At 47.0% G+C, this 27,290-nt stretch overlaps 1 long non-coding RNA gene across 1 annotated transcript in view; it reads left to right on the top strand.

The window, feature by feature from the left end:
* LOC132596878 (uncharacterized) overlaps nucleotides 1–21,164 on the top strand; it is a 170,121-nt gene extending 148,957 nt beyond the window's left edge. The window contains exons 5-6 of the long non-coding RNA XR_009563173.1: nucleotides 19,692–19,873; nucleotides 21,084–21,164. This is a non-coding gene — a long non-coding RNA (uncharacterized lncRNA). The remainder of the gene's footprint in view (nucleotides 1–19,691; nucleotides 19,874–21,083) is intronic.
* Nucleotides 21,165–27,290: the final 6,126 nt, after the last annotated feature.

Here is a 27,290-nt window from a genome sequence, read left to right as displayed (position 1 = left end):
AGGACTCTTCAAGGATGGAGTCTTTGGTCAGCGGGGGGAAGCCCTAGGGCACATGGGAAGGACAGAAGCCTCCCTCTCCCCTCCCCAAGTATCACTTAAGATTCTTTCTTTCTTTTTTTATTAGTAATTGAGGTGACATTCGTATCACATACAATTGACCATTTTAAAATGTACAATCCAGCAGCATGTAGTGCATTCAGTGTGGTGCAACTGCCACCTCATTCCAGCTACGAGACGCTCATCACCCCAGAAGGACATCTTACCCTTTAAGTAATCACTCCCCATTCTCCCCTTCCCCCAGCCCCTGGCAGCCACAAATTTACTTTCTGATTCCATAGATTTGCCTATTCTGTATATTTCATATAAAAAGAATCATATAATACATGACATTTTATGCCTGTCAGTATGTCAGAGCTATGGGAAAAGGCACACACACACACACACACACACACACACACACCCCTGGAACACTTACCTTTATTATGTGTGATGCACTTTACCATCATCTATTTTATTCCTTTTCATTTAAAAAAAAAAAAGTGTGGATCAACCACCCCTGGATTGATTTTATGGTCCACACGTGGGTTGTGACCCACAGTTTGGAAAGCACTAGTGAATCCAAAGCAGAGCCTCAGGGGCCCCAAGGGCTTGTCCTAGCTGAGCAGGGCACACTCCCTCTTCTAGGCCCTGAAGGCCCCAAGGTTTCTTTAAAGCCAACTCACTATGCATTGATCTATAAGCTAAGTTGTCTGTCCAGCCTGTCTGAACTTAAGGAACCAAACTCAAGATGATCTTCCCTGCTTGTGTGCACAGATGCTCATGGCCATGTGGTCTGAAGCAAATAACTTCAGGCTCCACGGGAAGCCTTGGGGTTTGGTATCTGTGATGTTTTTTCTGATGTGTCAACTTGGCTAGGCTATAGTCCCAAGTTACTCCATAGAACACTAATCTAGGCTTTGCTGTGATGATGTTGTATAGATGTGATTAAACTCCATAATCAGTTGACTTTAAGAGAGATTAGCCTTGGGAATTCCCTGGTGCTCCAGTGGTTAAGACTCCACACTTCCACTGCAGGGGGCATGGGTTAGATCCCTGGTCGGGAAGCTAAGATCCCACATGCCATGTGGTGTGGAAAGAAAAAAAGAGAGAGAGGGAGAGAGAGATTAGCCTTGAAACTCTGGATGGGTCTGGTTTTTGTTTTTTAAGTTCTCTCAGACTATTTATGTTCTTATTTATTATCCACGTTCTTTTCATTTTCAACTTGTTGTATTTACTTTTTTTTTAAATTAAAGATTCAACAACATACACAGGCACACTTATATGAAAAGTAAACTACAGACTGTCATAAGAGAAGCACAGACACTAAAGGATTAGCAACAGTTTTGTCCAGAGAACCAGATGAAGAGGCAGTCTAGACCAGGAGTCAGCAAGTTACAGTTTTATCCTGCTCTTTGTAAATAAAGTTTTATTGGAACACAGCCACACCATCGGTTTACCTATCATCTATGGCTGTTTTGCCCTACTCCACAGAGTGGGGTAGTCGCAACAGAGACTCTGTGGCTCACACAGCCTAAGATATTTAATATCTGGATTTTTACGGAGAAGTTTGCCAACGCACAGTTTAGATGAACAAATGCTGAGAACCCAAACCAAAGAATTTACTGAAATAGACGAGAAACTTGATGCCTGTTAATTCAGGCTCCCACACAGGACTACTTAGAATGGCCTTGCTTCTTCCATGTGGGTTAGCTTGTGAAATCAACATGTAAAGGAAAAATCACATACAGTCAAACTTATCCTGGAAGGTCCCCTGAAAGTTGTTATGTCAGAGATTGATCTATTTCTCACTAAGTCTAGCGCAGTCAGTTTACCAGCATCTACAAACCCATGATGAGCGTTTCAACATTTATACATGTAAGGTGCAAGGAACTACTATAGGCAGCATCACCAGCCCTGAGACCTGTGGGCTCAAATCTGCAGTGTAATCAACTGCAATTCTGAAACCAAATCACATATGTGCTGGCAATGTTTACAGGAAATAAATGATTAAAAACCCTAGATGAGCATTCCCCAGAAGCTCTCTCATTTGGAAAATTGCAAAAGGAAATTGAAGAGAAGTGGGAAATATTTGCCAACATGAAAACGAGAAAAAAACCCTCTTAAACATGTGTTGAAAGAGACTTTATATTTTATATCTATATCCATGTCAATTACCTCAATTATTAGTGAGTGCAATAAACACCATCTAAGTATGAGTGATTAAAAAACTGATTTGAAAAAACATTCCAAATATCTTTGAAATGCTATGATGTGGTTAATGCAAAAATGAGATACTATTTCATACCCATTGGATTGGCGAAATATAAATTGGATTACACTAAGTGATGACCAAGATATGGAGAGCTGAGAATGCTTACACATTGCTGGTGGGAGTAAAGTTAATAAACCCACCTCGAAGAGCGATTTGGGAGTGACAAGTAAAGGTGAGATGTGTACATCCAACCACCTAGCAATTCAGCTTCTGGTTAGATACCCTAAAGAAGCAATTCTCTAAGTATAATCCCAGACCTCTAGGGATCTTTGAGCTGCTGCCAGGGGATCTGCAAGGTCAAAACTTTTTTCAGAATAATATTAAGATGTTATTTGTCTCTTTTGCTGTGTTAACATTGGCGCTGATGGTACAAAAGCCATGGTGGATGAGACTGCTGGTACCTTAGCATGAATCAATGCAGTGACCCCAAAGTACACCAGCTATCATTGCATTCTGCACTGCCATGCACTTTGTAGGGGGAAAAGAGTTTCACTGAAGAATGTTCTACTTGGAGCAGTAAAAATTTTAATTTTTAAAAACCTTGACCCCAGAGTCCTTGTCTTTTTAAAATTCTGTGTGATGAAATGGGAATTGCACATAAAGCCCTTCTGCTGAATACACAAGTACAGACGTCTGGAGGAAAATCACACCTGCAGCTATCTTGAGTCGAAAGATGAGCCAGCCAGTTTTTTCATGGAACACTATTTTTCCTTTAAAGCACAACTCACACACTACAGTTATTTGGGGAATCCCCTGGCGGTCCAGTGGTTAGGACTCAACGTTTTCACTGCTCAGGCCCTGGGTTCAATCCCTGGTTGGGGAACTAAGACCCTGCAAGCTGCGTGGCGTGGCCCCAAAAAACAAAAACAAACAAAAAAACTATGTTTATTCAGGCTTGGCTATTTGGTAGATATTTTCTCAGAAATAAAGTGAGCTTCTCACATTAAGGATAAATTTTTGAACTTTTAAATTTATTGCCAATGTCAAGATTTGAACTTTTAAATTTTAGGAAACATGTCTGTCACCATGAGTGTGACAGCTTCCCACACTTGAAGACTTTTGTGATAAGATCAGAGGTGATATTAACAGATTCTTGCTATTGTATGACGAAGTGTCAACATCTGGAAGATCTACAGGACTTGGTGAACCAATATTTTCCAAATGATCAACGTATTATGCTACAAAAATCACGAGTAAAAGATCTACTCAGAGTACAAGATAGATCATTGCCTTTTAATGTACAAAAAGTTAACTGATACGGTTTCAGATTTCACATTGCAACTGACCTTAAGAAATGATGCTTGTTGAGTTTGGGTGTATTTTCAAACAGTATCCACAATTATCTGAAAAGGCTACTAAATTACTCCTCCTTTTTCTGTAACTATGTATATATGCGAGGCCAAATTTCCTTTATAGACTTCAACCAAAACCATGTAGTGCAACAGATATTAGACTTGTAAAAAAAGAAAAACAGTGCTACTCATCTTACTATATTTATTTTGAAAAACATTATTTCCCATAAAAATATGTTATCTATATTAACATGTAATGGTTTACTATTGTTTTAAATTAATTAATGAGTACCTATTTTTTAAATTCTCAGTTTTAATTTCTAAACTGGTAGCTCTGATACTTATTAATAGATATAACACTTTTACACAAAAGCTCTTAGGGTCCTCAATAATTGTTAAGACTCTAAAGGACTCCTGAGATCAAAAAGTTTGAGAAGTGCTCCCCTAGAAATAAAACTCTCCCACAAATACACAAGGAAATCTGTATAAGGAAGTTCATGTGTTGCTGTCAGAAATAGCAGAAAAATTGGAAAGAAACTGAATGTCCTTCAGTTGGAAAATAGATAAATTGTAGTTCAGTGATTTAATGTCATATTAGTTAGCAGTTGAAATCAATGAATTAATGAAATCAATGAATCCATATATATATATATATGAAAAAATCCATATATTTATAAACATGAAAGAAACACAAGGTTTAAAAAGCAAGTTGCAAGAGACTATCAAAACAATTTGATACTATTTGTAATTTTTAATTGTAAGACAAAATTGTTTATGGAGGCATATGTATAGTAAAGATAGTAAAAACATGCTTAGGGGTGATTTACATCACCTTCAATATACTGATTTTTTTGACTACAAGTAAGAGAGAAAAGGTAAGAGAGCAAGGTTTATACTATATCTATAACATTACAACATTCCTTAAAAACTAAAAGTTCTAAAGCAAATAAGTTAACATTAGGTACATAAGAATTTGTATTGTTTTCTATAATATTCTGTATGTTTCAAATATGTCATAATTGAAAACAAAACATTTTTCTTCATTTCAATAAATGATTTATTTCGAAATAGAAATTTTTTTGTTGTTCGGTAAGTGTGCTTCTCCTCATTCCCACTGAATCTCTGTTGAATGTGTGCTTGAAGATTACCAGCATAACCTGTATTAATTCTAACTTGGCCTGGGGAGCCCTCACGCTTTTGTCTGGCCTTGTGCTTGGGTATGGGGAGAATTTTCACTTTCTCTGTATTGTTTTAACTTTTTACTACAATAATGTTTTATCAGGAAAAAATTAAATACGCTTCCATTGTGAAATAGCACAAAACTATGTCCTTCTGTTTACACATTTTAAATACTATTGAGACCATGCTCTTCACCCCACTTTAAACTGATTTACAGTGATCAGTGTAAACCGATTTTTCTCATTTAAACTTTAATCATTTTCTATGTATTTTCATGGCTGCCTAATATTCCATCTTATAAAGTGCCAAAAATTTTGAAAAAAATCACTCTGGTTTTTAGTCACTTTGGCTGCTTCCAGCTTTTTGCCATTATAAACAATGTTGTGATGCCTCCCCTTATACGTAATCTCTTTTTACTTCTGATTAGGAAGGAGCTCAGAACATGCCATTCCAAAATATGCCTCTCTGGCATTTTGACTGTTTTGAGTTAACAGCACTCGAAAAACAGCGAATATAAGGAAAACTCTTGACCTTCCTTCTTTTTCTTAAAAGCAGGAGATGAAACTCCCACATGAAAAATGTTCTCCCTCTACCAAGGAAAGTAATAGTCTTATCACCGAGGTCACAAAGTTGAGACCAAGAAAATTCTATACAACCAGACCCTGTTAAAATATTTCTTCTTTGTTCAACCTGATATAAAAGCAAGGAGGTTTTGCCATTTCTTTGGGTCTTCCTTCCTTATGAAGGCTCCCATGTCACATAAAATGTTTACTAAGTAACACTGTATTCTTTTCTCTCTGTTGATCAGTCTTATGTCAATTTAATTCTCATGCTCAGGCAAAAGGACCCCTAGAGAGTAAGGTAAAAGTTTGCCTCTCCGATGATTTTCTGAAATCTTAGCTGTGTCACTTTTCTTTGGCAGAGAATTTAGCCTTTCTGAGCCCCAGGCAGAACTGGAATGATTCCTAACCAGGGAAGATTTTGTCCCTTGGGGGACATTTGGCAATGTCTTGGAGACATTTTGGGGTTGTCATATCTGGAGGAGGGAGAGGTTGCTGCAGGCGTCTGGTGGAAAGAGGTCAGAGATGCTGCTGAACATCCTACCCTACACAAGAGAACCCTCGGAACAGAGAATTATCCGACCCCAGACGTCAATAGCACCGAGGCTGTGAAACCCTGGAACAGAATGATCACTAGTGTCCCTTCCGGCCCTGAAAATCACTGGGGGCTTCTGAAGGGCCTCACTGACTGGCTAGGGCTGGAGGAAGTGTTGTCTCACTTTGAAGCCCTCGAGGGGGATGCGTCAGAGCACAGGAGGTGTTTCCTAGCCACTGAGAGTCCTCCAATCCCTGCAGGCGATTGTTAAACGTTTACGCCCCGCCCTAGAGATTTCAGGGTGGGGCCCAAGGATCTGTGCCTTTAACAAGTGCCCCACTTGAGTCCAGTTACAGGTGGGTGGTTCCCACCGGCCAGACTATCAGAATCTCCCAGGGGCTTTCTAAGCAAGGTTGGGGTGGAGTCCAGGAATCTGGGCGGTTTGTTGTTTGTTTGTTTGAAACTCCAAAAAGGATTCTAAGGAAATCATCTTGGAAGTTTACATCTTCAGCTTTGGGGAATATCTGTGGGAGTTACCTGTGCACACATTCATTCATTCATCATTCATTTATTCATATTCAAGGATTAAAGAGATGCTTAGACACAGGGTCTGCCTTGACTCAGGATTAGTAGGGAAGGACCCATTAGCAACTCGTTAACAATTCAACTGCCTGCGAACAAGGCAACAAGGCGGGAACAAAATTCTTGGAGAGCTCGGAGGAGGGAGGGACCCACTGTGCCTGAGGGCTTCATGGAGGAGGCACACTTTTGCAGTGGGTCTTCTTAGAGGATGAGAAGGGAACTATAGGGAGGAAACTGCACCCTCGACCATAGGAACAGTTGAAGGAGGCCCCTTGGCACAAGAGGCAACAGGAACAAAATGAGAATGGGGAGGAATGTGCCCCCTCTGGACTTAACATTCGACACAGCTGCATTTTTTTTTAAAGGAACATTTATTTTTGGCTGCGTTGGGTCTTTGTTGCTGTGTGCCGGCTTTCTCTAGTTGCGGCGAGCGGGGGCTACTCTTCGTTGTGGTACGCGGGCTTCTCATTGCGGTGGCTTCTCTTGTTGCGGAGCACGAGCTCTAGGCTCGCAGGCTTCCGTAGTTGTGGCGCGTGGGCTCTAGAGCGCAGGCTCAGTAGTTGTGGCGCACGGGCTTAGTTGCTCCGCGGCACTTGGGATCTTCCCGGACCAGGGCTCGAACCTTTGTCCCCTGCGTTGGCAGGCGGATTCTTAACCACTGCGCCACCAGGGAAGTCCCACAGCTGCAATTTTAAGCAAATCGGAAACTGGGCAATACGAACAATATGAGTTAAGTTTCGCTTGTCCAAAATTTGAAATAATGCAGCTTTTAACTTTATTTCTATAGGAAAATTAGTCTTGAATTCTGTGAGTTTGAAATTAGGAGAAGTTTTCCAGGAATGCATCTCTCCTTAAAAACTGGCCTGCCTGGAATTGAGCACCTGCTGCGTACCAGGACCTGTGCTCGGAGCTCAGAGAGGCAGAGGCCCAGCTCCCACCTTGAGGAGCTCACGGCCAGGTGCCCATGCCCTCCCCACCCTGTGACAACCTTTCATCTGAGTCGGGCCAGTGGAGGGCCACACGGAGGGAAGGGCCAGGAGCCCAGCCAAGGGGCAGGCTGGGATCAGGCGGGAAGGGCGGCGGATTGTCTGGGGAACCACAGGGGCATTTTAAGGAGGATCCCCAGGGCAGAGAACAGGCACTGGGCAGAAGAGTTGGAGTGACCGTGGGCTGGAAACCTCCCCTTCCCACCACACAGACACCACTCTTCTTCTCTGAGCTCAACTCTTGGTCGCTTAATTCATCAGTAAATATTTTCTGAGCACCTACTCTCTATCGGGTGCTGTTCTATGCACCGGGGACATATCAGTGAACAAAACAGGCCAAAGTTCCTGTCCTCGTGGAGCTTACACTCTTGTAAGAGGAGACAGATTGTTACAAGCCCAAGCTCGCTCTGCTCGCCAGGCCAATAAATCAACAAATCAGAGACGAGGTGCTGAGGCGAGGATCATGATTTTACTCGGGAAGATGGCAGACTAAAGTCTCAAAATAACCAGGGCTTTATCAGGGCTTGGATGCCAGTTTCTTTTATAGCACAGAGAGGGGAAGGAGATGAGGAAGTAAAGTAAAAAGGCCATAAGTTTTGCAAATATCCCCTGGAACGGCCAGCCTCGGGGAGGGGATGTGTTCATTTCTTCTTTCTTGCAGCCATCCACTGGTGGACAGGGTCGGGAAGTTTGCCTGAACAAAGGCACTTTGGTTTTACATTCCGGCAGAGGGGCAGGGTTCCCCGAGGCAGGCCATTGTGTATAGACAGTATCCTTTTAGAGAACAAAAGCAGCAGAAAGCAAAGGTTAAAGTAAAAGAAACAGATCCAACATGTAGTCAGATTTGTCTTCCTGCTACAAGATCGTAAGCAAAATAAACACAATTTACAAAGCGTGGGGGAAGGTTGTGAGCGCGCTGGAGGAGAGTGCAGACGGGCACGATGAATGCTGGACAGGCGTGTCTGTGTGCACACTTAGGTGCACAAATTTTAAAAGACGGTCAGGGGAGGCCTCACTGAGGATACGATGTTTGAGCGTTTCCTTTGAATCTCACGTAACGGTCTCAAGTCTCATGTACACGTGTACGTTGGCAGTGGGAGCCTCTTGCCAGCAAGGTTATACACCCCTCTAAGGGGCAGAAACCACTTTGCTTGTCTCTAACCTTGTCCACGGGGCCAAGCATAGAGTTGGCCCCTCGTGGGTATTCAAAACTACTTTTTGGATAACTGAATGAAAAAGAAATGAATAAATAAATTAAAAATGGGATGAAAGGGAAAAGAGTTCTGCCATCCTGCGAGCTAGTCCAGATATTATAGAATCTTCGCTGCCCTGGCCCAGCCCGAGACACGCCCCCTCATTTGGGGGGAGAAAAGGCTGAGACTTGGGAAGGGGAAAGGGTGGGGTGGGGAAGGTCGGCAGGGTGGGGAGGGTGAAGAGGGATGGGGTGGAGTGAGGTGGAGGGGAGGAAGGGGAGACAGAAAAGCCAGAAGAACTGGAGGCGAGAAAACACAAGATCAATAAGAACAGCGGGAGGTGACAGCAGCCAGCCAGGGAGTGCGCCTCCCTTGATTAGAATTCATGAACTCTCCTCTTACATTAAGTCTTTATATGACACCTGGCCTTTAATGCAAAGCTGGCTGCGAGCATTAAAAATTAAAAGCCGAAGGTAGGCTACATCCATCTCTGATAGCGCAGCTCCCCTCCTATCTGAGGTCTGCACAAAGCTATTACACATTGATGAATTATTTGGGGTAATAGCCAAGATATTACATTGTTTCTGAGTGAAGGTAAAATCTCTCCCTGACACGGGCATTTATCAGGAGCGCCTTTCATCCTATTTATTATGGGCCAGGTGAACAGGAGCTACAGCTGGCTGAGGTGTGGGCTGGGTTCCCTTCCCTTCCCCCGCCTCCCCTCCCTCTCTCTCTGCCACTCCCTTGATGGGGCATTGATGAGCTTGTGACAAGTTAATTATTAACTTAAAGATCTGCAGTTCACCTTAAAAGAGGCAGGGACTCCTGGGGAAGAGGGAAGTTCGGTTACTGAACAATCACAGCATGGGTCCGTGGCCCCACCTCGGTCCCGCCTGGCAGACCTGAACTCTACTCTGAGCCCGTCTCAACCAGTTTGCAGTCACCTGGGAGGAAATCCACGGAGCTAGTGCCCGGCTCCACCTTGCCCACCCCACCCCTCCCCCACCCCATTCCGCCAGCTGGCAGCCAATCAGAGTTGCTGAATGACTGTTCGGCGAAGGGATGAGGGCTCGGAGGTCTTCACCCTGAAGCCCCCTCTCAAAAACACACACACCGAAGGTTCTTCCTGAGTCGAGGCTGGAAGCCCCGCCTCCTGCTGTGGAGTTCCCAAACGGGTAATAACTCTTCCTCCTGCCCTTCCCTCTCCTTTTCCAACCTCCACACCCTCACCCCAAACTCCTCAATAGTGTCCCCTGTGTTGACAGTTGAGAAGACAGCCTTTGGAAGCTGGGTTTGACGGTGGGCAAGTCATTTAAATTCTCTGAGTCTCGATTTCCTCAGCTGGAGTAGGAACATCATCATCATCATCATCATCACCATCATCCAAACTCTCGGGGTCGCTGTTACAAAGGGTCACATCAGGACTGGCTTGGCATCTATGGGCGCGTGTGAATTGACACGCGACCCTGGAGAGGAACAGCTGCAAATGTGGGCCATCTGGTCTGGGGCACTTGGGGACCATCTATCCACAAACCCTTTTGGAAGAAGCATCCCCTCCAGAGTGTCTTCTCGTTTCCAGGCACTGTGCTAATCGCTGACTCGACAGTAATGAACAGAACGGCCCCTCTGCTGCTCTCCAGCAGCTCACAGCTAATGGAATTGGCTTACTGTCCCCAGAGGGGAGCAGCAAGTGCTCTGGGTGCTTTTTGTCTCCAAGGGCAGGTTAGCTCACTGGCTTTCCAACCCTGCATCTGAGTCAGTTCCAGTTCCTATCAAGTGCTTGACACATAACCGGCGCTCAGTAACCATCTGTGGAACGGAGGACTGGAGGATTGAAGTGAATTTTGGGTCCCAGGTGGAGAAGTGCGAGCTTGCTGAGTCGCACTGGGCCCGAGGGGTACAATCAGCTCTGCTTTCTAGGAATCAAAGGCTGCGAGCTCAGCTCAGGGGAACCGCCCATTTTCAAGCCCCAGCCAGGTAAGATGACCTCCAGCAGAAAGGAAAGTGACCTTTGTTGCTGGATAGAAACTGGGTGCTCAAGTCCCCACTGCTGCTGAAGGAGCCAGATGAGTGTCTTCTTTCTGGAATTTCTGCCTAATGACCAGACATGCAGGGACCCCACCAACCAGCTGGAGGAGAAGGGGGGAGGTCACCACAGGGCACGTACTCCCTCTGAGCCCAGCTTTCCACTCAGTCCGGGAGGTGGTCCGGAATGCGGCACTGGTGGGGGCTGGAGGAGGCCTGGGATGAGGTATATTGTCACAGTCATGCTCTACAAGCCCAGCCAGCAGCTCTCCAGGCTCCATCTCTCTAGCCAGCCTCTTGAACTCAGGTGGGACCATCTAACTGCTTCTCAGTTTGGGCGTCAGCCCTGCTTGCTGTCTTTCCAGTTTCCTGATTCCATTCTCTGCTGGCCAGGACCAACCCCACCCTGCCCTGCACCCAACGTTGCTTCCCAAAGCCCAGGAAGGACCCCTTGGCCTGGAGGGTGGATGAACCTGGGCATCTCCCAGAGTGTCGGACCTGTTTGGCTGCGCTGAGGATTCATTCGTCAGGCTGAACCAGCTCCTCTCTGATGGATGTTTTTTTATAGGGGAAGCAAGAGTGACTCTCAGCTGCTATTGGGGGCCGTTTCCTCTTCCCTTTTGTGCGATTCCGATATCCCTGCTGGCTCAATTGAGAGTTGCTGCTGTCTGAGAGTGGGTCTTATTCAACAAGTGTGATGAAGCAGAATAAGGACAGAGGTGCCGCTCTAAAAAGTTGATTGTGTAAACCAAAGTGAAAAGGAAAGCCTTCCGAGATTAGCTCAATGACAGAGTGATAGTAAGTCATCATCATTATTAACATCATCATATCAGCAGCTAACGCTGAGTTCACGGAGTGCCAGGTGCTGTGATCAGTACTTTGTATTCAGTCTCTCATTTAATCCTCATAAAACCCCAGGAAGTCGGTTTTACAGAGGCTCAGAGAGATCAACAGTGAGGGGCAGAAATGGGGTTTGACCCTGAGCCTGACTCTAGACCACATGCTCTTAACCATGACACTGGAAAGGACCTTCGTGACTAGCTATTCCATCTCTTTATTTCTACAGGAGGAAACTTCATTTCTTTATCCCCCAAAGAGGGAAACCCACTGCCTAGAATCAGTGGCAGAGCTGGGACTGGATGCTAAGTGTCCTAATTCCAAATCCAAAGCTTTTCTCTACTGTGCCACACTGGTCTCCTCTCCTATCCCATGTCCCTCCAAGACCGAGGGAAATCATCCAGGCGGGGAGGGAACCCAGAGCCAGGAGAGCTGGAGTCTGGATATGAGCAAACATTGCCGAACAAACCAACAGGCATGGACTTGAGCTCCAGGGAGCCCCAGGAAGCTGGATTTAAAGATGGAAGCCAGAGTCAGGAGCCAAAAGGCAACTGGAGGTAGGGAGTGTGCAGGTACCTGAGGGCCCAGGTGCTGCAGGAGTCAAGAAATCAGAGAAGACAGCGGCTGTGAGGCCCCGGTGCTGAGGGCACTTTGGAACAGAAGCCGACAGAACCAGGGGTCTGCTGGGAAAGGAAAGATCCCGACAGACTTGAGATAGAACCACCAAAGGAAGGCAAGAAAGGTGCCAGCAGCAGGTAAAGGCAGAGACCGAGGGGACGGTGAGGCCCGGTGGTGAGGAGGAGGAGGGGGTCTAGTTACTAACAGGAGAGAAAATAGAGGCAGCCGCGTTTGAGGGCTGGGTGGCAGTGACGAGAAGCGGAGAGCTGGGCCACTGCCTGGCATAGCCTGCTTGGGCGTGGCAGCAACCTGACCTGGGGCCACACGCAGGAGCGTCAAGAACTTCTCGGGTAGAGTTGATAGTTGCGGAGGGAAAAAGCTGTCAAGAGCACCTTAGAAATGTTTTCCGAGCATCAGATAAATATTTTCCCTTTGTTATTTTCACAAGCAACTGCTATAAATATTTAACTGGTATGAATCACTGTTTTGTCAGACTGGCTTTTTTCTCCAGTGGAAATTTGTGTTGAGCCTGGACCACATGGGAAGCTAAATCTTTAAGGGTTGTATATTTATTCAAGAACAAAAAAAGTTTAAATAATAAAAACGTGATACTGGTATACCTACACCTGTTCCTAGAACTGCTTCTTTTCTGCACAATATCAATTTTAAACTGATTTTTTAAAAAATAAATGTATTTATTTTAATTACTTTTATCTTTGGCTGCGTTGGGTCTTCGTTGCTGTGCATGGGCTTTCTCTGGTTGTGGTGAGCGGGGGCTACTCTTTGTTGCGGTGCACGGTCTTCTCATTGCAGTGGCTTCTCTTATTGCGGAGAGAGGCTCTAGGCACATGGGCTTCTGTAGTTGTGGCACGCGGGCTTAGTTGCTCCGCGGCATGTGGGATCTTCCCGGACCAGGGCTCGAACCCGTGTCCCCTGCATGGGCAGGCGGATTCTTAACCACTGCGCCACCAGGGAAGCCCCTAAACTGATTTTTTTAAATGTTGGCGAGGAAGGGTACATGGTATAGGACATTGTTTGTCTTGATTTGTCTCTCATGAGGCTTGCCGGGGTCCTCAAAAGACTTTCCATCTCCAAAAGGAGTGCTCCAGCCAGGTGGGAAGTGTGCTCGGGACTTCACACTTTTAAGGACAGTAGACGGGCCAGGAGAGAGACTTCCCACATCAGATAGCAGAGGAATCGCCATCATTTAGGACGCACAAGCAGGCCAGCCTTGCATCTGAGGTCTTTGCTAATTCTGCACATTCCTAATCTCTGTAATATTTCAAGCGGCTGGATTTTAGACTTGGCCATTTAGAGTTAATATTGCTATGGGGGTGGGGTGGGGGTAAAAGGAGGAGGGGTGACGAGTTTCTACAAACCCAGTGCCTCTGCACCCAGAACCTGGTAAGGGGGCAGTGGTCAGCGGGAAACAGAGGGAGAGAAAGATATCAAGTGTAGTAATCAGGATGAAAATGGAGCCACGGTTACTTTAAACAAGAGCTAATTCATCACAAGAACGAGCGGATAAGTAGCTGAGTTTCAGGCGTTCAGTAAGTTCCCCGTTCTGCTCCAAAAATTATTCCACCCCTGTCTGCATGCTCCCATAAATCATCCCTTCTTCACATCAGCTCCGATTACCAATTATTCCTGCCTGTAACATGCTTTCCTTGCCCAACACCATCTGATGGGGCCTTGCCATTTAATTTTACAAATGCCTTTTTTCCCCCACTTCTCCTTTCTTCTTTCTCCTCCAGTCTCTCCCCTCCCCACCCCCATTCTCTTGCTCTCTTCCCCTCTCTCTGTCATCTCTTACTTGCACAAAGCCCCTCCCCAAACCCCAAACCCCTGCCGACCTGGCCCTCTGCAGTGGTCCCTTGGGAAGGGGAGGGAAAAGTCGCCTAAGGTAGCACTGGCGCTGGGAAAGCCTGCGGAAGATGTGAGAAGGATGCAGGTCTCAGCCCTCTGGAAGTTGCCCCATAGGGGACCATCCTCTGCCTGCTTCCTGGTCTTCAGACCTGGGTGGAGTTTGAGTCTAGGGTTCCGACCACCTGTTGGAAAGGGTTATGGATTGTCCCTAAGAGGAGAGCTTTACAGTCCCCGGGCACCTGGCATGATGACAATGGTCGCTGTAAATAGTTATCATGCTGTTTATGGGCTGCTGGCGGTGTTTGACGCACAGAGGTAGAGTCTCTGTGCAGGGCGCTAAAAATCCCTGTAGAAGCAGTCCTGCCTCCCAGCTTCACTTCTGCTCCTGACATAGAATCGCCCAAAGTTGTGTTTCCCAAACTGTAATCATTGTTGTATCACTTTCACGATTGTTGTCATATTGCAGTACCACATGTGCCATCTTTTCTTAAAATCAACTTTAAATTGATTTCAAAACTTAACTTGACCCTAAGCAAAAATTCATGAACTTATGTGCTTGAAGTGACAGTTATATTTTTCCCAATACTGTGAAAATGAATGCTTGGCTACTACGAGCAACGAACTTAACTCTATACCAAGCAGCACCATGGCACACACACATGCTACACGTGGGTTGAAGCGTCCCTCCCTCCTGGACACTCAGATGTGTGGTGTGATGGCTGACATGGGACCAAAACACAGAAGTCAGAGAAGTTAGGACCTCCACAAGCTTCTCTACCCATTCCAACCCCACCTCCAGAGACCGAATTGGGAGGTCTAGGGTATCACCCAGGCCCAGAAATCTGGACTTGGACAAGTACCCCTGGTGACCTCGGACTCTGCTTTGAGAAATACTGGTCTAGCCAGTGCTTCGAACCTAATCTGCTCTGTGACCCTAGGAGAATCACTCATTCCCCCACCTCCTAATTGCTTAAACTGGGAGAACCCCAACTGTCCTTCCCACCTCACGGAGGTCAGAGAGGTCCAGACTTGATGAGCTAAGTAGGGGATGGATTGTGAAAGGTGCCCAGCTCTGTTCGAGTGGGTCTGGGAGTCACGGCATGTGTCCTCCAGCAGCTGCACGGGGACAGGGATCCAGCCCCACTGCCCAAGGGCTTTTGCATACTGACCTAGCATCAGCGCTTCACCATCTGTTTTGATTAGATTTGAAAACTACAGATTCCAGCAGGTTTTTTGGGGGTTTTTTTGCGGTACGCGGGCCTCTCACTGTTGTGCACGCGCAGGCTCAGCGTCCATGGCTCACAGGCCTAGCCGCTCCGCGGCATGTGGGATCTTCCTGGACTGGGGCACGAACCCGTATCCCCTGCATCGGCAGGCGGACTGTCAACCACTGCGCCACCAGGGAAGCCCAGATTCCAGCAGTTCTGAGAACCCCAAAGGGGATTCCAAGCCAGTTTCATGTTGGTCATTTAAATTAAATTGTGTATGGGGTACGGAGATACAAAAAGTCATGCAGGAGACCCAGGTGGAGACTAAGTTGCTGCAAGCAAAGCATCTAGGGAGCAACATTTAAGGAGGCGCTGACTCTCAGGGGCTGACCATGCACTTGCATAACCCTGAGAGTCGGGGCCTCCTTAAATGCTGTGGTGTCTTGCCTCCCCTCTGCGGCCTGTCCCGCCCCCCCCCCCCCCCACCAGGCCTGGGTCTGTAGAAGCTGCAGGGCGGCTGGATCTAAATCTTTACAAGGCAGGGTAGAGTCAAGAGTACTTGAACAGCCGAGGGGAAAGGCTCTATGCCAGGCGTACCCACACGTGTCATATCCTCTTGCCACAGCAGCCTGCAATGGAGACATCATTAATTTCACTTTACACCTGAGGAACTCAAGGCTTAGTGAGGTTGAAGACCCTGCCCAATAAAAAGAAAGAAAGGAGGGAACTGGTAGATCTAGAATTTGAACTCAGGATTCCCTATGTTCTATTCTCTTCACTATTGACTTTCCTGTTCTTGTCGGATGTTAGTTAAAATAGAATTGATTCCATCTCACAGATGAGTCCAGTGAGACCCAGACTCCTTGTGTTTTCTGGGCATTTAATAATTTATTGCTTTTAAATCACTCATTGCTCCGCAGGACTTTAGGTCATTCATATTCATTTAGATGTCACATCCCTCCACCATCAAACATGACTGAGTGGCCATCCAGTGAGACACAGCAGAGAATTGCAAGACTTCTTTTGGGGGATCTGAGAAGCCAGTGGGGAGACAAAATTAGCTAGTGGTAAGGAATGAGACCAAGGTAAGTAAAGAAGGGTGACAGACTTATACCAGAGAACTTTGTCTAAAGACGATTGTCAAAACGTCACAGAATTGGGTCCTGAGTTTCCTTGGTAAACACAACAGCTGTTGTTAGCCAATAGAAGTGCCCCGGCTAATCGCACGAGAGAAAGGTTCCCTACACTAAACTGTAAGCGTAATCCGTTGCTGAGAATCTTCACCTAAGGGGCACTGACAGCAGCAAAGCCAAGAATAATCATATGGGAGCAATAGCAGTAATAATGAGAGCTACCATTTATTGAATAGGCACTTTCAAATGTTACTTAATCTCAGCCTTACGACTCTACCAGAAGCAAGTATCATTATAGCCCTGTTTTCAGAGTGGGAAACTGAGCCGTTAGCAGCTTGGCCACAATCCCACAGTCAGAAGTGGCAGATCTGATTGAGAGCAGGTTTTTCCAAAGTGGCCTGTCTCCCTCGGCTGTGACCAAAGCTGCCGGTCACAGGATGAAAATCACCTCTTGCTACTGAAGGGATATATTAAATAAGTGACACAGACATTCAAGTTAATTAACTCTTCTGCCCTCTGCCCTTTCATTTCATAATCAATCCTATTTATCTGAGGCCGAATTTCCTCATGTCTCCTATTTTATTAAAGTCCTCTCTTCCTGCATGTACAGGATCTGTATGGAGCTATGGGGGGAGGGCTCTCATGAGGGAGGGGTGACACAGAAGGGAGATGCAGAGTGTTTTGGGTGCCCAGTAGTATCTGCATGGTTGGGTGAGACTTGAGTGAGGCCAACTAGAGCATCGGTTCTCAAAGTGTGGTCCAGCAGGGGCAGCGCCTGGGAACTCATTAGATATGTAATCCTTGGTCCCCATTCCAGAACTACTGAAAACCTGGGATGGACCCGGCAATTTGAGGTTTAACAAGTCTTCCGGGTGATTCTGATTTACCCCAGAGCTTGAGAGCACTAGTGTGAGAGAGTTTTTCAGCTGTGGCTGCATGTTGGCATTGCCCGGAAAGCTTTCAGAAATACCAAGGCCTGGGTCCCAACCCAGAGATTCTGATTGATTGGGTCTGGGATATGGTCTGAGCATCAGGATTCTTTTAAATTCCCCAGGGGATTCTAGAGTGCAGCCAAGGTTGAGAAGCCCTGGCTTAGAGGGTCAGTGGACTCAAGAATGTACCCCAGCTTGGTGCCCATGAAGGATAGGGTGGGTGGGCTCCCATGGGCTCAAGAGTTCAAAGTTGTCTCTTTGTCCTGGAATTCTCCTCAGCTGGAAGGCTTAGAACTAAGACTTTGGGAGCTAGGAGGTAAGTAACGTGCTATCAAGAAAAGAACCTGGATTGGAAACAATGTCATAGTATTTAGCTCTGTAACCACCCCCTCTTCAACCTGGCAGAATACTAGAAACAGAAGTTGCTTAGAAAAGAATGAATTAGATGAGACTATCTGGATGGAAAAGAGCCTCTCCCAAAAAGCATAGTTAGCGTTTACTAAGCACTTACTATGTGCCAGGACCTAGCCTACTTGCACTGTCTCACTGAGTCCCAGCATGAGGTTTTAGAGTAGATTCCCCTGTCCTCCTTTGATTGATGAGGAAACTAGACACGAGGAATTCAAGTAACATCCTGTAACCTAGAAGTGGTGGAGGCAGAATTTGAACCAGACCCCCGTGCCTGTACCCAGGCATCTACCCGCCACTCAAGTACAAACTCCAGACCTGTCCCGTCAGGGACAAAGAAATATTAGCAAGAAAGGTGATCCTTTCCTGAATGACTGGGAGGTGAGTGAAATTAATCAGGACCCTTAAGTGACTGAGAAATGAACCACCTATTAAAATCTGTCCTTTTTTTTGTGGTACGCGGGCCTCTCACTGCTGTGGCCTCTCCCACTGCGGAGCACAGGTTCCGGATGCACAGGCTCAGCGGCCATGGCTCACCGGCCTAGCCGCTCTGCGGCACGTGGGATCCTCCTGGACCGGGGCACGAACCCGTGTCCCCTGCATCGGCAGACGGACTCTCAACCACTGAGCCACCAGGGAAGCCCTAAAATCTGTCTTTAATAAGAAAAATAAAGTTAGGAAATGGGTGCAATTAGTAAGTCACAATAAAAAACAGGTAAAGGGTCACTTAGAAAAATTAAATCTAGGAAGATGCATAAATCAGAGCACATAAACTAAAAGATCTGGCCAGAATTAGCTAATGAACTTAAGGAACTCTTGACATTTACTTTCAAAAAGAGAGTGAACCATGGGAGATGGTGTAGAGAGGAAGAACATGGGACTGGGCTTGAAAAACAGGAAGAAAACCGATTCCAGCAATTCCCCCCCCCCAGGGAAGCCGTAAGTTCCGTTTGTAGGCAAGCCACAGAACAAATTTTATGATTAAAAATTTACGATAAGTTTTATGAGTAGAAAATCCAGTAAGCAGCTGGAGGGCAACAGAGGCCTGAGCCATAAACTGTGCTGGCAGGTTTACGCAGAAGTCATGCCGGGAAACCATAACCCTTTTTTTATTCTAACTAATTTGTAATATTAGTGGGAAGAGTGTCCACTGAAGATTTAGTGCTTTTTGATTTTTAGAAAAGCTTTTGATTCAGTGTCTCATGAAATCTGACTGGCAAAATTAATTTAAATTGGCATGGACAGGGAACATCTCTGGGATGGGGTTATGCTGAAAGGCTATAAACAAAGGTGTGATGAATGGGAGCCACAAACAGGAGGGGCGAGGGGCCGGGACCGGGCTGCTGCTGGCGGAGGTGAGCTGAGCAGAAGTAGGTGCCTGATTACATTGATGGTCTCAATGAAGGAAAAGTTACTGGCTGATCAATTAAAGCTGCGTGTATAATTCAGCCAGAGTGACACAAACAGGGGAGGGTGGGAAACCCGAGAGACATGAAAAGGACAGAATTACCCCCAGGAAACAGTGTGTGCTGTGCAGCAGATGCCCAAGACCTGAAGAACCAAGGTCCACCTAGCAGGAGAAATCTGAGTCCAGATGAATGTCTAGCAAGATCCCCGAGGGATGGGGACACACACAGGTGGTCGAAGCTGCAAGGGATGCAAGTAATAGAAACTCTGCCTTGAACAACAAAGAAACTTATCTCACATGGAGGAAGTAGAGAGGTAGGGTTAGCTTCAGGCACAGAGCGATCAGGGCTCTGGCTTGGTTTCTTTGCCATTTGTTGGCTCTGCCCTCTCTCACATGTTAGTGTTGTCCTCAGGCTGGCTTTCCTCCAGATTGGAAAATGGCTGGGATGGGGTGAATGGTGGCCCCCCAAAAGATATGTCTATGCCCCAGAACCTGTGAATATGACCTTATTTGGAAAAAGGGTCTTTTCAGATGTAATTAAGTTAGGGATCTTGGGATGAGATCATCCTGGATTGGCCTGCTGAGTCCTAAATCCAATGACAATTATCCTTGTAACAGACAGAAGAGGACTTAGGCACAGAGGAGAAGGCCACGTGAAGACAGAGGCACAGACTGAATTATTCAGCCACAAGCCAAGGAACGGCTGGAGCCACCGGAAGCTGGAAGAGGCAAGGAGGATTCTCCCCTAGAGCCTTCCAATCCTGCCAGTGCCTTGATGTTGGACTTCTGGCCTCTGAACTGTAAGAGAATACATTTCTATTTTTTTTAAGCCACCGGTTTGTGGTCATTTGTTACAGAAGTCTCAGGAAATGAATGCAATGCCTGCTAGGGAGCGGCGTGGCTTTGTTCTCGAACAGACTAGCTTTGTGTGGCCGTCTGGTGAGACTGAAGTTCTTTTCCCGTGATCCCCAAGCAAGCCTCTCCCCACATCTCACTGGCTGACATTAGCCCAGCCTTGTCCCTGAATCAGTCACAGGCAAGGGGCTGAGACCATGTCGCATGGCTTCCACTCACCAGCTGGGTGGAATGGGTGACACCCAGTGACCACCTTCAAGATGATGGAGCCTCGCAGCCAGCGTCTCCTGTGAGGGTGACGTGGAGCAGAGGCTATCGTTCTCTGTGATGAACATACGACGTACGTGAGAAAGAACCCTTTCCTATGAACCCACATGTCACCGAGATCTGGGGGCTATTTGTTACTGAGGCCAACCTGACTAACACAGAGGGGAAGATTATTGATGTTACCTGGAAGAACTGGCAGAATTTTGACAGGAAGATATGAGAGACAGTCCAGGCAGGCAGAACTGCATGAGCAAGAGTTGAGGGGCCAGTGTATTCAGGGAAAGATGGATGAGGAAACAAGTGCTAGAAAGGAAGAATAGGGCCCAGTCAGGGAGGGACAAAGGCTCCCAGTACAGAATTTGTATGTGAAAAGGAGGGAATACCGGGGTGACAAGATAAATTTAGGAAGCTGTTGCCAAAATCCAAAGGTGCTAAGGACCTGACCCAAAGAGGGGCAGTGAAAATAACAATAGTAGTAGCAATATCGTAGTAACAGCAATAATAGCTACCACTTATCAAAGCCTCGTTATGTTCGGGGCACGGTGCTAAGTTCTTTATCTTCATACCCTAATGGAAAGGAGGGTTAGGGTGGAGGTGGAGGCAGCCAATGCAGATCCGACACAGGTTAGCCCCGAACTAGCCAGGCCCAGTGCCCTGGGCCGCAGTACCTCCACTTTGTCTCCGTAGAGCTCCCACCGCTAGGCCTGCAGACAAGGAGAGTTGCCCTGCTCTCTAGGCTGGGGACCCACTGGGGAGGAGACAGACAGGTCCGGGGGGGCAGCAAGCCCAGGGCCACAGAATCACAATCCAGGGAGGTGAGCCCTCTCTTGTCTTGATCAGAGATGCACTGTTCAGAGGTGACGAGGAAGAGTGTGCTTCTCTCTCCAGGGGCTGCTGGGCTGTCGCGTTTTTGTGCACTCGGCCAACCTTGGAAGCGGCAGACCCAGTGAGACAGCACAAGAAACTCCCGGTGTCCTTTGAAGACAGTCACCTCCGCTGGGGTCATGAGAAGCACAGCATTGTAAGCAAACTAAGGGTTTTATCAGCTCCTGTCATGGAAAGGTCCACGGGTAGGTGTGCCTTCTTGCAGAGCTGGGACCTGGGTGCTTTCATCCCTCCCACCGTCTCTCAGCCTTCTTGGCCTTGGTCTTTCTCTACTTGGTGATGAGGTTGAATCTGGTAGCTGCAGGCCTTCCTGGTCTTTGTGGCCAGTGACCCCAGTGGAAAAGGCTGTCCCCTTTTCCATATGCTATCAGCAAAAGTCACAGGGATGACCCTAGCCCCTGCCTTGAGCCAGTTCCACCTGAAATGCATGAACAAAGGATGGTGAAAAAGTGAAGTCTTTGGCTGGGTTTCCCCAAAGACCCTGAGACAAGGGTCTGAGTGCAGGTGTTTTAATTGGGAGGTGGTCCCAGAAAGCATCATTAGGGGCATGGGAAAGGGAGACAGGGAGAAACAATTGAAGTGCATTAACAGGCAGGTTACATGATGGGCAACTGGGGCTCAGCTCCACCGAGGCCCTTGGGAGACTGTGTGGAAGCAGGTTTGAAGTTGTCACACCCGAGGGCTGAGGAAGTGGGGCATTTACCCACCACTGCACAATTTATCTTTAGTTGAGGATTGTTCCTGGGAACACTAACTCCCCAGCACGTCTTTCCTGCTCCATGCACGTGGGCTGAGCATGCTTCTGGGGACAGAGAGCCCTCTGGCAAGTGCTCACAGTGAGAAGTCACCAGTGTGTTTGGGAAAATTGGTACTCTCTGTTGCAGTTGGTCCCCAAGGGGAAGTAAGAGGCTATTACCAAAAAGAGAGGATGGGGATGCAGGGCAGGCATGAAGAGCAGATATCCATTGTAGCCAAGCTCCTGACAGAATGTACTCTGACAGGGCAGGGAAGCTGATTTATGACACTGCCTCCCCCCAAATTTGTGCATGTTTCTGGACAGAACATCTATAGATTTCATCAGGCTCTCAAAGAAGGTCTGGTCTTAATTCCAGAAATATTAAGAACCATTTCTCTAAGGGATAACCTGATAAAACTGAAGGTATCACCACTCCCAAAGGATTCATACTAATAAAGAATGATGATAGATCCAAACAAGTACATCACTAATGGTAGAATTTCAGACTCCACAAAGTTGTTTACAGTGGAGAGATTCTAGGTGAGGTCCTTAGCATTGATACCCCACAGGAGGTCATCCTCCATGGCTAATTAGACATAAGGTGATAGGACCACATCTAATAACAATCATCACTAACCTTGTTTAGCTCTTTTAATAATCTCTGAGGCAGAAGGAATAAGTATTATCCCACACAGAAAATTGAGGCTCAAAGAGGTCACACAGTAGAGCAAGACTCTAACCTGGCTCATCTAACTCCAGCTGATTCCCCCCTTGCTGTCCCACAGGTGACAAAGAGCACTGGCAGGAAAGTGTTTGCAAATGGGGCGTTATGCTCCAACTCAAAGCACATTCCTTTAAGACTCTTCCCTGTGGTCCTAAGCCTTCCCCCAAATCCAGACTCCACATGGGGGCTGAGTCAGAATGGGACGAAAGCATGGGGCCCCCTGGAGCCAAGTGTAGAAGAAAACTCAAAAGAACACCATATAATAATAATGGCGACCCACATTAGACTAGGAAGACAGGAGAAGAAAGGTCTCAGAGTCTCTAAAAGCATCCAATTATGGATTTTGCAGTCACTTGATTGAGCATTTTTGCCCTGTCTGTGCCCTCTTACATATGCACAAAGCAAAGTTCTCACGTGTTCCAGAAAGCATTATCTTTCTTGGTAACTGCTGCACCCTCTGAGCACTCGTGCCAGCAAATTGTGCCCCACCCTAACCCATACCGTCCAAAGCGCTCAGATCAACTCTCCAATGTTGGTATTCACAGTACAGATGCACCTCAGCTAGAGAAAAATAACTTACAACACTCGTGTACGCCCAGGAGGGTTTGCTGGTGTCCTGCGCGCCTTTGTGTGTTATAGCAGAGGTCCAGAACGCTTGGCTCTGAAGCTAGACTATCTGAGTATGGATCCTCGCTCTGGTGCGTCTAGGTTTTGTGATCTTGGGCAAAATTCTCAACTTCTCTTGTTTCCTTAAAAGGCGGATAATAACAACACATACCTCTTAGATTGTTTGGAGGATTAATTGAATATATATACATATATATATGTATATATATATATAGTGCTTATATTTTTAAAATTTATTTTAGAGATTTTAAAAAATTAATTAATTTATTTTATTTTTGGCTGTGTTGAATCTTCCTTGCTGTGCATGGGCTTTCTCTAGTTGTGGCGAGTAGGGGCTACTCTTCGTTGCGGTGTGCGGGCTTCTCATTGCAGTGGCTTCTGTTATTGCGGAGCACGGGGTCTAGGTGCACGGGCTTCAGTAGTTGTGGCACGCGGGCTCAGTAGTTGTGGCTCACGGGCTTAGTTGCTCCGCGACATGTGGGATCTTCCCGGACCAGGGCTCGAACCCGTGTCTCCTGCATTGGCAGGTGGATTCTTAACCTCTGCGCCACCAGGGAAGGTATTCAACAAATGTTAGCTATTTGGATCATTGATAAGTGAGTGAGGATGTGAGAGGCACCTAGCCCTGGAATAGAGCTGCTATGTGCAGGAGGCGTGTTCCGTGAGGGTCCCTTACAACTTCTAAGGTGTCCTTATTCTTGCACCATCAACGTTAGGTGAGCTGCCTGTAAGAAACATCACCTCTGTTTTCCTGCCCAGCAGCTCTCCTGGCGAAGAGGCACCAGGCTGTGGAGTGGCTGTCTTGCATAGAGAAGCTTTAGCTTTGCTTGAATTTCACTCCTGAAAGGAAAGAGGGCAGGCACCCTCCCTTAGTTCAGCGGGGGATATCAGACAGAAGTCAATGGCCAGCTACTCCCCCACCTCCAAGAACTTGTAGAGAGGAAACTGCCCTGACGTGAGGATAGACGTAGGTTAGTTATTGGATCAGGCATATTTCGAGGTCTCCTTCCTGAGAGTCTTGAAGGTGAGTGTTGGCTGCCTGTCTGCACTGGGGACAGCCAGTTTTATTGCCAGGACCACTGCCCTTCCTAACTCTACTCACCCCCCAGAATTTTTTTTTTTTTTTTTTTTTGGCTGTCCCTCGAGGCTTATAGGATCTTAGTTCCCTGACCAGGGATTGAACCCAGGCCCTCGGCAGTGAGAGCACGGAGTCCTAACCACCAGACCTCCAGGGAATTCCCACCCCCCTGAATCTTGCTTGGCCGATTTTTTTCCAGGGCAGAAGTATCTCACTATTTTATTTGATCTTCACAATAGTCCTCATGAGGTAGGTATAATTTTATCTCTATTCTAGAGTTAAAGAAATAGAAACACAGAGACGTTAAGTAACTTGCCCAAGGTCACACAGCTATGAAGTAGAAAAGTCAGGTTTCAAACCCAGGTCTCTGAATCCTATTCCAGAACTTATGCTCTGAACTACTGCCTGCAGTTGCCAAGGAGAAGAATGTCTGTAACTCCTTTCAGTGCAGCCGTCAGTGATCTGCTCTAAGCAATTAGGACATGAGCTGCCTCATTTAGATCCCTAACCCTGGGCTGCTCTGGTTCTGCCCTTGTGTGTTGCAATGATGTATAACACCCGCAGAAGAAAGGAGGCTCCAAAGTTCCTGCGTTTTGTTAATGGGAGAAGAGATCAAAGAGGTTCCCCCCAAAGTTCCTAGTTGGATGACCCAGAGATGGTGGCAGTGCCATGGAGGGGAGAATCAAATTCAGAAAGGGGAAGCCAGAGGCACAAAAAGCAAACTTCCCACAAATTCTCAGTTTGCCAAAGACTGGCTCCGCCTGGCACTTTCCTTCCCAGGCACCCCTTCTGGCCTCCCCAGCCTCCCTTTCTGGCCTCCCCAGCCCCCAGCCCCTGATCGGGATGCAGCATCATAGTGGGCTGTTTTTAATCCTTGCTAGATCTCTTTTATTTTTTTCCCCCTTTGCCAGGCTTGCTGGGCTGTAATTTTTCCCTCTGTGTCATCCATCACAGACACAACGTCGCTTGTGCAAATTAAAATGCACCTCAGAATAATAAAAAAGGGGCCTTCTTTCCCCCCTCCTTTTCCTTCCCAGCAGCAACTCCTCAACACAAAACATTTGTCTCTGGGCAAGAGCCCGAGCATTAACCCTGCACGTGCCATCACCAGGCCCATATAGTCCCAGCAGCCTCGTGTAACCAGTGATCAGGGCCAGGGGACGGCTGCAGAACCGAAGAGCCTGGTTCCCACCACTTCACTGTGTGCTGACTGTGTACCAGGCACTGTTCATACATTGCCTCTTTAGTCCTTACTATAACCCGATAGGGCAGGAGCTAAGCTGTCTTCATTTTACAAATGCAGAAACTGAGGGGGGTGTTTAGCGACGTGCCTAGTTAGTTGGAGCCAGAGCTGGTATTTGAACACTGTCTGACTCCAAAGTCCATATTGTACCCTTGTTACTCAAAGTGTGGTCCGTGGACTGGTAGCACCACGGGCATCACTTGAGAGCTTGTTAGAAATGCAGAATCTTGGGTCCTATTCCAGACCTACTGAATAAGAATCTGCATTTTAACAAGATGCCCTGGTGATTCACATGCACATGAAAATTTAAGAAGTGCTGCTCTAAACTATTTTGCTATCCTTGCTCTCACCTGCTCCCCACTCCCACAGCTTTGATGTCCCCACCTTGACCTGCCAAGAAAGGGCCATTTCTAGGGATGGGCCAGGAGCTCCGGTGGACTCAGCTCAAGCATCTCCTCCTCCATGAAGCCAGGCCCCAGGAGAATTTGACCAGATCTCTTTACCTGGGCCTATTTCCATCACAGCAAGTGTAACAGGTATTGTACTTACTTACCTATGTGCTCGCTTCAACCCTCCAGGCTGAGCTCCTTGATGCTGGAGTTGTGCCTTATTTTGTTCTGTCCCTGTAGTGCCAGTACAGTGCCTGGCAGCTAACCAAGAGGCTGACAATGAACCTTGATGTGCCTGTGTCTTCTTTTTTTTTTAATTAAAAAAATTTTTTTTTGGCTGCGCCAAGTGTCAGGCAGAATCTTAGTTCACCAAGCAGGGAGTGAACCCCTGGTCCCTGCAGTGGAAGCGTGAGGTCTTAACCACTGGACACCAGGGAGGGCCAATGTGTCTGTATCCTAATACTCCCAAACACACTGACACAGGCACACACACACCCGTATACACTCACTGTTTTTTCTAATTTTAAAAGTCATGCAGTAGGACTTTTGCTTCTGGGAAGCTGGAATAGACATACTTTCCCCTATTACTTCCACTAAGTAAAACTAGAAACCCTGGACATTCCATATAAAACAACCAGTAAAAGGCTCTGAAAGGTGAAGAGAAGATGGAAGACCCGGTAGGGATGTCGAGGCCCAAGGAACAACATGCTGGTGCATTCTCTGTGTTTTCTTTTTGCCTCATAAGCCCCCAAATGGAAGCTGAAGAAGCTCGCAACATGAAACACCAATAAGCACAGATTTTTAAAAGCCCAAACAAAAGCCTGCTCTCCCCATCCAAAGGATCAGGAAGGGCAAGACAGAAAACTTACAGACGATAACTACTCTAGCCAAATACCACCGGAAAAAATGAGGCCACATCCCCTCCCAGCAACAAAGACAAAGGCGAAGCCTAGGTTTCCATCCTTGCCAGGTTGTGATGAGGTACCCTACCCCTCAGGGTAGTGTCGGAGAAGGCCATGTAGGGAGCTGGGAATTTTACCCCATCAGTTGGTAATGAGGCCACTCCCTCACTCTGTGGTGTCAGTGAGGCCACACGGAGAGCAGGAACGAGGCACTCCTACTCCTCCCAGCCAGGGAGGTGTCAGTGGACGGCTGGTGAGGAGCCAGAGCTCCCACCCCCACCCAGGAGTAATAAGAAGCACTGTCTTCGGGCTTCCCTGGTGGTGCAGTGGTTGAGAGTCTGCCTGCCGGTGCAGGGGACGCGGGTTCAGGCCCCAGTCCGGGAAGATCCCACATGCTGCCGAGCAGCTGGGCCCGTGAGCCATGGCCGCTGAGCCTGCGCGTCCGGAGCCTGTGCTCCTCAACGGGAGAGGCCACAACAGTGAGAGGCCCGCGTACCGCAAAAAAAAAAAA

Source organism: Globicephala melas, chromosome 2, assembly GCF_963455315.2.
Source record: "Globicephala melas chromosome 2, mGloMel1.2, whole genome shotgun sequence".
Lineage (NCBI taxonomy): Eukaryota > Metazoa > Chordata > Mammalia > Artiodactyla > Delphinidae > Globicephala > Globicephala melas.
The sequence above is the reverse complement of the archived record's forward strand: the minus strand, read 5'-3'. Positions and strand labels throughout refer to the sequence as shown.